This window comes from Macrobrachium nipponense, chromosome 25 (genome assembly GCF_015104395.2).
Source record: "Macrobrachium nipponense isolate FS-2020 chromosome 25, ASM1510439v2, whole genome shotgun sequence".
NCBI classification, from domain to species: domain Eukaryota; kingdom Metazoa; phylum Arthropoda; class Malacostraca; order Decapoda; family Palaemonidae; genus Macrobrachium; species Macrobrachium nipponense.
The window spans coordinates 64,525,819-64,538,297 of NC_087214.1; positions in this window are offsets into that span (position 1 = coordinate 64,525,819).

Sequence of the window (12,479 nt, forward strand, 5' to 3'; positions counted from 1 at the left end):
AACTGATGATAAGAGAGAAACGACGCTTCTAAACTGATGATAAGAGAGAAACGACGCTTCTAAACTGATGAAAAGAGAGAAACGACGCTTCTAAACTGATGATAAGAGAGAAACGACGCTTCTAAACTGATGATAAGAGAGAAACGACGCTTCTAAACTGATGATAAGAGAGAAACGACGCTTCTAAACTGGTGATAAGAGAGAAACGACGCTTCTAAACTGATGATAAGAGAGAAACGACGCTTCTAAACTGATAAGAGAGAAACGACGCTTCTAAACTGATGATAGAGAGAAACGACGCTTCTAAACTGATGTATAGAGAGAAACGACGCTTCTAAACTGATGATAAGAGAGAAACGACGCTTCTAAACTGGTGATAAAAGAGAAACGACGCTTTTAAACTGATGATAAGAGAGAAACGACGCTTCTAAACTGATGATAAGAGAGAAACGAACTTTTTTAAACTGATGATAAGAGAGAAACGACGCTTCTAAACTGATGATAAGAGAGAAACGACGCTTCTAAACTGATGATAAGAGAGAAACGACGCTTCTAAACAGATGATAAGAGAGAAACGACGCTTCTAAACTGATGATAAGAGAGAAACGACGCTTCTAAACTGATGATAAGAGAGAAACAACGCTTCTAAACTGGTAATAAGAGAGAAACGACGCTTCTAAACTGGTGATAAGAGAGAAACGACGCTTCTAAACTGATGATAAGAGAGAAACGACGCTTCTAAACTGATGATAAGAGAGAAACGACGCTTCTAAACTGATGATAAGAGAGAAACGACGCTTCTAAACTGATGATAAGAGAGAAACGACGCTTCTAAACTGATGATAAGAGAGAAACGACGCTTCTAAACTGGTGATAAGAGAGAAACGACGCTTCTAAACTGATGATAAGAGAAACGACGCTTTTAAACTGATGATAAGAGAGAAACGACGCTTCTAAACTGATGATAAGAGAGAAACGACGCTTCTAAACTAATGATAAGAGAGAAACAGCGCTTCTAAACTGATGATAAGAGAGAAACGACGCTTCTAAACTGGTGATAAGAGAGAAACGACGCTTCTAAACTGATGATAAGAGAGAAACGATGCTTCTAAACTGATGATAAGAGAGAAACGACGCTTCTAAACTGATGATACGAGAGAAACGACGCTTCTAAACTGATGATACGAGAGAAACGACGCTTCTAAACTATGTGATACGAGAGAAACGACGCTTCTAAACTGATGATACGAGAGAAACGACGCTTCTAAACTGATGATACGAGAGAAACGACGCTTCTAAACTGATGATAAGAGAGAAACGACGCTTCTAAACTGATGATAAGAGAGAAACGACACTTCTAAACTGATGATAAGAGAGAAACGACGCTTCTAAAGAATGATGATAAGAGAGAAACGACACATTCTAAACTGATGATAAGAGAGAAACGACGCTTCTAAAACTGATGATAAGAGAGACACCCTTCTAACTGATGATAAGAGAGAAATGACTCTTTTAAACTGACTATAAGAGAGAAATGACGCTTCTAAACTGATGATAAGAGAGAAACGACGCTTCTAAACTGATGATAAGAGAGAAACGACGCTTCTAAACTGATGATAAGAGAGAAACGACGCTTCTAAACTGATGATAAGAGAGAAACGACGCTTCTAAACTGATGATAAGAGAGAAACGACACTTCTAAACTGATGATAAGAGAGAAACGACACTTCTAAACTGATGATAAGAGAGAAACGACGCTTCTAAACTGATGATAAGAGAGAAACGACGCTTCTAAACTGATGATAAGAGAGAAACGACGCTTCTAAACTGATGATAAGAGAGAAACGACGCTTCTAAACTGATGATAAGAGAGAAACGACGCTTCTAAACTGATGATAGGAGAGAAACGACCCTTCTAACTGATGATAAGAGAGAAATGACTCTTTTAAACTGACTATAAGAGAGAAATGACGCTTCTAAACTGATGATAAGAGAGAAACGACGCTTCTAAACTGATGATAAGAGAGAAACGACGCTTCTAAACTGATGATAAGAGAGAAACGACACTTCTAAACTGATGATAAGAGAGAAACGACGCTTCTAAACTGATGATAAGAGAGAAACGACGCTTCTAAACTGATGATAAGAGAGAAACGACACTTCTAAACTGATGAAAAGAGAGAAACGACGCTTCTAAACTGATGATAAGAGAGAAACGACACTTCTAAACTGATGAAAAGAGAGAAACGACGCTTCTAAACTGATGATAAGAGAGAAACGACACTTCTAAACTGATGATAAGAGAGAAACGACGCTTCTAAACTGATGATAAGAGAGAAACGACCCTTCTAACTGATGATAAGAGAGAAACGACGCTTCTAAACTGATGATAAGAGAGAAACGACGCGTTTCTTCTAAACTGATGATAAGAGAGAAACGACGCTTCTAAACTGATGATAAGAGAGAAACGACGCTTCTAAACTGATGATAAGAGAGAAACGACGCTTCTAAACTGATGATAAGAGAGAAACGACGCTTCTAAACTGATGATAAGAGAGACGACTTCTAAACTGATGATAAGAGAGAAACGACGCTTCTAAACTGAAGATAAGAGAGAAACGACGCTTCTAAACTGATGATAAGAGAGAAACGACGCTTCTAAACTGATGATAAGAGAGAAACGACGCTTCTAAACAGATGAAAAGAGAGAAACGACGCTTCTAAACTGATGATAAGAGAGAAACGACGCTTCTAAACTGATGATAAGAGAGAAACGACACTTCTAAACTGATGATAAGAGAGAAACGACAATTCTAAACTGATGATAAGAGAGAAACGACACTTCTAAACTGATGATAAGAGAGAAACGACAATTCTAAACTGATGATAAGAGAGAAACGACACTTCTAAACTGATGATAAGAGAGAAACGACAATTCTAAACTGATGATAAGAGAGAAACGACAACTTCTAAACTGTTATGATAAGAGAGAAACGACAATTCTAAACTGATGATAAAGAGAGAAACGACACTTCTAAACTGATGAAAAGAGAGAAACGACACTTCTAAACTGATGATAAGAGAGAAAACGACACTTCTAAACTGGGATGAAAAAAGAGAGAAACGACGCTTCTAAAACTGATGATGAGAGAAAACGGACGCACTCTAAACTGATGAAAATGAGAGAGGAAGACAATTCTAAACTGATGAAAAGAGAGAAACGACAATTCTAAACGATGAAAAGAGAGGAAAGAAACCAAACTAAAAGAAAACACCTTCTAAACTGATGAAAAGAGAGAAACGACAATTCTAAACGACACTTCTAAACTGATGAAAAGAGAGAAAAGACAATTCTAAACTGATGAAAAGAGAGAAACGACAATTCTAAACTGATGAAAAGAGAGAAACGACAATTCTAAACGACACTTCTAAACTGATGAAAAGAGAGAAAAGACAATTCTAAACTGATGAGAGAAACGACATTCTAAACTTGAGATTAAAAGAAGAAACGACAATTCTAAACTGATGAAAAGAGAGAAACGACAATTCTAAACTGGATGAAAAGAGAGAAACGACACTTCTAAACTGATGAAAAGAGAGAAAAGAAAACGAACAATCTAAACGCTATGATGAAAAGAGAGAAACGACACTTCTAAACTGATGATAAGAGAGAAACGACGCTTCTAAACTGATGAAAAGAGAGAAACGACACTTCTAAACTGATGATAAGAGAGAAACGACGCTTCTAAACTGATGAAAAGAGAGAAACGACAATTCTAACCTGCTAAACTGATGAAAAGAGAGAAACATTCTAATGAGATAGAGAAACGACGCTTCTAAAACTGATGGAAAGAGAGAAACGACGCTTCTAAACTGATGAAAAGAGAAAACGACGCTTCTAACTGATGATAAGAGAAAGAAAACCGCTTCTAAACTGATGAAAAGAGAGAAACGACGATTCTAAACTGATGAAAAGAGAGAAACGACGCTTCTAAACTGATGATAAGAGAGAAACGACGCTTCTAAACTGATGAAAAGAGAGAAACGACACTTCTAAACTGATGATAAGAGAGAAACGACGCTTCTAAAACTTGATGATAAGGGAGGGAAACGACCTTCTAACTGATGATAGAAAAACGACGGCTTCTAAACTGATGATAAGAGAGAAACGACTTCTAATGATGATAAGAGAGAAACGACGCTTCTAACTGATGATAAGAGAGAAAACGACGCTTCTAAAAACTGATGATAAGAGAGAAACGACGCTTCTAAACGATGATAAGAGAGAAACGACGCTTGCTAAACTGATTTGAGAGGAAAACGACGCTCTAACTGATATTCAGAGAAAAACGACGCTTCTAAACTGATGATAAGAGAGAAACGACGCTTCTAAACTGATGATAAGAGAGAAACGACGCTTCTAAACTGATGATAAGAGAGAAACGACACTTCTAAACTGATGATAAGAGAGAAACGACGCTTCTAAACTGATGATAAGAGAGAAACGATACTTCTAAACTGATTGAATAAGAAGATAGCTTCTTTAAACTTATAAGAGAGAAATGACTCTTTTAAACTGATGATAAGAGAGAAATGACGCTTCTAACTGATAAGGAGATGAACGCGTTCTACTGATTATAGAAGAAACGATGCTTCTAAACTGGTGATAAATGAACAACGACGCTTCTAAACTGATGATAAGAGAGAAATGACACTTTTGAATTGATAATAAGAGAAATGATGCTTCTAAACTGATGATAAGAGAGAAACGACGCTTCTAAACTGATGATAAGAGAGAAACGACGCTTCTAAACTGATGATAAGAGAGAAACGACACTTCTAAACTGATGATAAGAGAGAAACGACACTTCTAAACTGATGAAAAGAGAGAAACGACACTTTTGAATTGATAATAAGAGAAACGACGCTTCTAAACTGATGATAAGAGAGAAACAACACTTCTAAACTGATGATAAGAGAGAAACGACACTTCTAAACTGATGAAAAGAGAGAAATGACACTTTGAATTGATAATAAGAGAAATGATGCTTCTAAACTGATGATAAGAGAGAAACAACGCTTCTAAACTGATGATAAGAGAGAAACGACGCTTCTAAACTGATGATAAGAGAGAAACAACGCTTCTAAACTAGTGATAAGAGAACAACGACGCCTCTGAACTGATAGTAATAGAGAAATGACACTTTTGAATTGATAATAAGAGAAATGACGCTTCTAAACTGATGATAAGAGAGAAACGACGCCTCTAAATTGATAATAAGAGAGAAACGACATTTCTAAGCTGATGATAAGAGAGAAACGACACTTCTAAACTGATAATAAGAGAGAAATGACGCTTCTAACCTGATGATAAGAGAAAAACGACGCTTCTAAACTGATGATGAGAGAAACGATGCTTCTAAACTTGATTATAAGAAGAGAAACGAACGCTTCTAAACGTTTTGAATTGATTAGAGAAGAGAACAAACGCTCTAAACTGCTGAAAAGAGAGGAAATTGACGCTTCAAACTGATGATTAAGAAGGAAGGAAACGACGCTTCTAAACTTGATGTAAGAGAGAAACGACGCTTTCTAAACGATGAACAAAGATAAAGACGCTTCTAAACTGATGATAATAGAGAACAACGCTTTTAAATTGAGAAATAAGAAACTATGCTTCTAAACTGATATAAGAGAGAAACGACGCTTCTAAACTGGATGACAGAAGAAAGAATTGCCGCTTCTAAACTTTTTTTGATTGACAAGAAGAAAAACGAAATGACCTTCTAAACTGGAATGATAAGAGAAGAAACGACGCTTTTTGAAATTGATAATAAGAAACGATGCGTTCTAAACTGATGATAAGAGGAAAAGAATGACCGCTTCTTAAGACTGATGATAAGAGAGAAACGACGCTTCTAAACTGATGATAAGAGAGAAATGACGCTTTTAAACTGATTATAAGAGAGAAATGACGCTTCTAAACTGGTGATAAGAGAACAACGACGCTTCTAAGCTGATAGTAAGAGAGAAATGACACTTTTGAATTGATAATAAGAGAAATGACGCTTTATAACTGATGATAAGAGAGAAACGACGCTTCTAAACTGATGATAAGAGAGAAACGGCGCTTCTAAACTGATGATAAGAGAGAAACGACGCTTCTAAACTGATGATAAGAGAGAAACGACGCTTCTAAACTGATGATAAGAGATAAACGACGCTCTTGAATTGATAATAAGAGAGAAATAGTGCTTCTTAACTGATGATAAAAGACGCCTCTATTTGATGATAAGAGAGAAAAGACGCTTCTAATTTGATGATAAGAGAGAAAAGACGCTTCTAATTTGATGATAAGAGAGAAAAGACGCTTCTAATTTGATGATAAGAGAGAAAAGACGCTTCTAATTTGATGATAAGTGAGAAATGACGCTTCTAAACTGATAATAAGAAAGAAAGGACGCTTCTTAACTGATGATAAGACAGAAATGATGCTTCTAAACTGATGATAAGAGAGGAACGACGCTTTTGAATTGATAATAAGAGAAAAGACGCTTCTAAATTGATGATAAGAGAGAAACGACGCTTCTTAACTGATGATAAGAGAAGAGAGAAACGACGCTTCTAAACTGATGATAAGAGAGGAACGACGCTTTTGAATTGATAATAAGAGAAAAGACGCCTCTAAATTGATGATAAGAGAGAAACGACGCTTCTTAACTGATGATAAGAGAAGAGAGAAACGACGCTTCTAAACTGATGATAACAGAGGAACGACGCTTTTGAATTGATAATAAGAGAAAAGACGCCTCTAAATTGATGATAAGAGAGAAACGACGCTTCTTAACTGATGATAAGAGAGAAACGACAATTTTAAACTGATGATAAGAGAGAAACGACGCTTTTGAATTGATAATAAGAGAAAAGACGCCTCTAAATTGATGATAAGAGAGAAACGACACTTCTAAACTGATGATAAGAGAAGAGAGAAACGACGCTTCTAAAATGATGATAAGAGAGGAACGACGCTTTTGAATTGATAATAAGAGAAAAGACGCCTCTAAATTGATGATAAGAGAGAAACGACACTTCTAAACTGATGATAAGAGAGAAACGACGCTTCTAAACTGATGATAAGAGACAACCGACACTTCGAAACTGATGATAAGAGACAACCGACACTTCGAAACTGATGATAAGAGAGAAACGATGCTTCTAAACTGATGATAAGAAAGAAACGACGCTTTTGAATTGATAATAAGAGAAATGACGCTTCTAAACTGATAATAAGAGAGAAACGACGTTTCTAAACTGATGATAAGAAAGAAACAACGCTTTTGAATTGATAACAAGAGAAATGACGCTTCTAAACTGATAATAAGAGAGAAACGACGCTTCTAAACTGATGATAAGAGAGAAACGACACTTCTAAACTGATGATAAGAGAGAAATGACGCTTTTAAACTGGTGATAAGAGAGAAATGACGCTTTTAAACTGATGATAAGAGAGAAACGACGCTTCTAAACTGATAATAAGAGAGAAACGACGCTTCTAAACTGATGATAAGAGAAACGACGCTTCTAAACTGATAATAAGAGAGAAATGACGCTTTTAAATTGATAATACGAGAAATGGCGCTTCTAAACTGATAATAAGAGAGAAATGTCCCTTTTAAATTGACAATAAGAGAAATGACGCTTCTAAACTGATTATAAAAGAGTAATGACGCTTTTAAATTGATAATAAGAGAAATAACGCTTCTAAACTGATTATAAAAGAGAAATGACGATTTTAAATTGATAATAAGAGAAATAACGTTTCTAAAAATAAGAGAAATAACGCTTATAAACTAACAATAAGAGAGAAAGGACGCTTTTAAATTGATAATAAGACTGAAATGACGCTTCTAAACTAATAATAAGGGATAAATGACGCTTCTAAACTGATAATAAGAGAGAAATGGCGCTTCTTAACTGATAATTAGAGAGAAATGACTCTTCTAAACTGATGATAAGAAAAATGACAAGACAAGTTACCCCTAAACAGAACGAAAGAAAACTGGAATAAAAAGTATAAAAAAAAACACAGAAAATTCCACTCTGTTTCCCATCACTGATGCAAACATGACCAATTCAAGATGATTTACGAAAAGATTGCTTCTGACAAAGAAGATACAAAGCTTAAAGGCACGACAAGGTTCCCAAATACCTTTCCAAAGGTTCGGTTATTCAAAATCAAGAAAGCCCACTGGCAAAAAATGTTTGTGGAGCAATGTCCACCAAAGTAACATCACTTCGTAGTAAGGACTTTGTAAATATTATTCTTGCCAAGTTTGGTTGCATTCGGCATATTGATTCTCAAGAGGAAGACCAAAAAATGGAATGGTCAAAATATCTGTGGACCAATTTCCACCACATGATAAAGACTTGGTTAGGATTTTACCAACTTCATTCTCACCAAATTTGGTTTCACCTAGTGCAACGATTCTCACAAGACGACCAAAATGGGGGATGCCAAAATATTTGTGGACCAATTCCTACCAAACTAACACCACTTGGCAACGACTCTATAAACATCGTCCTTAACACATTTGGTTACATTTGGCGCAGTGATTCCCGAGTAGAAAAGCCAACTGGCATGAACCGGAAGGCAACGAAACTGGGATTAAAAAAAAAATAAAAAAAATAAAAGGGAAAAAATAACTTCATGGAATTCCAAATTTATGTAGATTTCCCAACACATCCGGGCAGCTTTTCCTAAGCGCCTAAAAAGGACCATTTTTTTTTTTAGGACCATTTTTTTTAATGAAGACTCCCATGCCAATTTAATGCTATCTATGCCATAGTACCCCAGAGAGCCCATAGAAAATACTGCATTATGTCTCAGGCCGCAGTACAGAAAGAGAGAGAGAGAGAGAGAGAGAGAGAGAGAGAGAGAGAGAGAGAGAGAGAGAGTCATCGCATATTTTCATTTTTATACTTATTAAACTAACTGTAATTGGCACGTGAAGGAAAACTAAGTAATATAATTTTGAGAGAGAGAGAGAGAGAGAGAGAGAGAGAGAGAGAGAGAGAGAGAGAGAGAGAGAGAGAGAGAATGAAGTCACATCAATGAAGCAAGAAACAAACCAAAGAAAGATAACAACATATCTAGATAAAAAATAAAAGGATAAACAAATCAGTGGCTAAAAAAAAAGAAAAAAAAAAACTACAGCCACTGGTCCAAAATAGCGAACCATATCCACTGAATGGAATCTAACTCCCCACTGAATAAAGTACCAATATGTACGAGAACTGACTGAGAGCCAGATACAAAAAATTCCCACTGGTACAAAAAAAAAATGCAGAGGGATTCATTTAGAATAATAAAAACCCTGAATAAGAGACTCAACTCCAGATTAATTAAGAATAATTTTTCTTTAAATACCACTAGATAAAGGAAAATAAAGGCAGTCAACTGAATACAGGAAAGTTCACACCAGTGACTCAAGTAACTTACACTGAATCAAAATCTTGACTGACTTAATCTACTGATTCCAGAAAAACCAAATCCACTGAATAAAATAATACATAATTCAAAAGTAGGAAACAAACATGACTAGAAAAGAATGTCTAGACTACAATTCCAAAAGTAGAAAATTAACCACTGGATAAACCCATTCAACCACTGGCTCAAGACAAAAAAAGTCACTATATATATATAAATGAAATGTCTAATCTAATGAAATGTGGATAACATAACCACTGAATATAAATCCATACATAACTGATTCAATATGAGGAAAAATACCACTGGATAAAGAAATTTCAAGCTACTGATTAAAATTTTGGAAAACCCACTGGATTAGCAAATTTCGCCAATGAGCAACTAAGTGATAAATACCAATAAATGAAAAATACACGAGTCTAGACTACCGAACGAAACATTACATTATTTTTTTTAATCCAACCCACTGATGAAAATAAATTCTATTAAAAAATACCACTGCATAGAAAACAATAACAGCATTTTAAAATGAAAATACCACTAGGAAAGTAAAAGTCCCACCACTAATTGACATCAAATAAAAAGAATTCAAAATAAAAATAAAGTAAAAACCATTTCATAAAAAGAAATCCCAACCCACTGGGTGAAAAAAAAAAAATAAAAAAAATAAGAACTAGATAAATAAAGGATCGACTAAGCCTTATATAGCTTCGAGTTCCCAACATCTTTAATAAACCTTTTACGTTCTGACTTCTTATATCCTCCTCCCCAACCCCAGACCCGTCCAAAACACTCACCCCTCCCCCCACAACCCCCGCCCCCTTTTCCTCACTGGTGCCGCAGGAACACTTCGAGAGGGGTCGCTTTCCTCCTTGCAGTCTCTCTCTCTCTCTCTCTGTCCCCGCCACACACACCCCGAAGCGTCTCTTTGCTCTAAGATTTATGACATGTCCTCTCTCTCTCTCTCTCTCGCCGAATGACTTCGTCAAAAGAGTAATCTCCTCTCTCTCTCTCTCTTTATTCATCTTCCCTATTCATCAGTTTGTCTGTCTATCAACCTTTTGCCACATGTCCCTATTCTCAGTTACTCCTCATTCTTTCCTCTCGAGGAAACTGGAAGACTTAATTTGTATATATTCTTTCCTACGTCGGATTTCATCAGCTCCTTCAACTGTCAATCTGATAATCGTCAACCAATAAACAGTAATATTCTTCTTACACCCGTTAACCCCCTGAATGCTTTGGGAATCAAGTTCCCCTGGCCCAAAACTCCAAGTGCAAAAGGTGTGCTAATGATGGCTTCAAAGCTTATAATGGGTTCTTTTGATCTTGTATAGTACCCCTTCTTTGCATCACTCACGCGGCCATTTTCTATTATTTGTTTCAACTAGAGAAAAAACGTGATGTGAGTCATGGGATACTTCGGCGTTCCTAACACTGAAATGTTGAGAAAACGTCACTTTTTACGTTATTTGAGGGGGTAGGGTGGGGGCGGTGTCAATCTTAAGAGTGCATTCTTATTAATAAATATAAAATGCAACATTTCCTTGAGTCTCTTATGTTCTGAATCACAAACCAAACCTTTGTGAAAAGAAGAAGAAGAAGAAGAAGAAAAACTCAACATTAGTGAGGAATTGCTACAATTCATCCAACTCGAAATATATGGGTCAGCTCCTGTAGCATCTTAACTATCCCCTACATTTCTACAGCTACGATTTGGAAGCTTTCCCTGTAACTACTGTAACTACTGCTATACACGTGTTCCTTGTCAGATAAGGGAAATATTTCCAGGTTCATTTTGAGTCATTACAGATCCCAACCTCTCAATGGCCCTCTATTTGACAAGCCTTCTTTTAGATGTTGGCATATAAGGATCATAGAATTTAGGCCTAAAGGCCAAGCGATAGGACCAAAGAGGTTATTCGGTGCTGAAGGGGGAAACTGAGAAAAGAAAGGTTTGAAAGGCGTAACAGGAGGTAAACCTCAAAGTAGTTGAGGAAAAAGCAGAAGAGAGGAACTAAAAGGAGGTGCAGTAAAAGGAACAAAGAAGGGGTTACAGATAGGGGCCCGAGAAAGGTACGCTGCAAAGACCCAGAAGTGATGCCTACAGTACACAGCGTAAGGTGCACTGACGGCACTAACCCCCCACACAGGGTCTTTCATATTGGCCTGAGATTTTAGTTATAGTCGTACCAGCTGCACTTGAGGTTATATTGTCTATGTCTGACAGAAAAATACTAAAGCTGTTATATCTTAGTCAGGACCCTTAATGAACTTGATAATCATTTGGTGGATTTCCAGCTTGTTCCATATATATATATATATATATATATATATATATATATATATATATATATATATAATAATCATCACCATATTTTTTTATTGAGAAATGTTTAGCTTCAATTACAAAAGAAATTCGCGAGGCAGAAATTCATAGCCACACTTCTAACATAGTTTAAAGAAATATGAGAGAGAGAGAGAGAGAGAGAGAGAGAGAGAGAGAGAGAGAGAGAGAGAGAGAGAGAGAAATTAAATTACACCCATTAAGCGAGAGAGAACCAGAGGAAATAATAAAAGAGAGAGAGAGATTAAGCCAGCGTCTGATACGACTAAGAGACCTCGAAGAATGGGTTGATAAATTACGCTCTCTCTCTCTCTCTCTCTCTCTCTCTCTCTCTCTCTCTCTCTCTGGGCCGATGACAACATCAGCGGTAGGGCGTACAAAGAATGCGGCAAATACCCAGACATGGCAAAATCACGCCCTATTTGCATATGAATAGCCTCCCATTCCATCAATGCCATGTTTATCCGGTAGTTACGCCGAGATAACTTTGTGGCAAAAATCAAGCGGTTGGTCCCTTCACGAAATCTCTTGAGACGAGTAGGCCGACGGCGCGGCATTCCTCCTCCTCCTCCTGAGATCTCTCTGGCGTCACACCCCTTACGCAATCTGTGAAATTTGAACGGGGTCTATGTGTGTATGCATGTA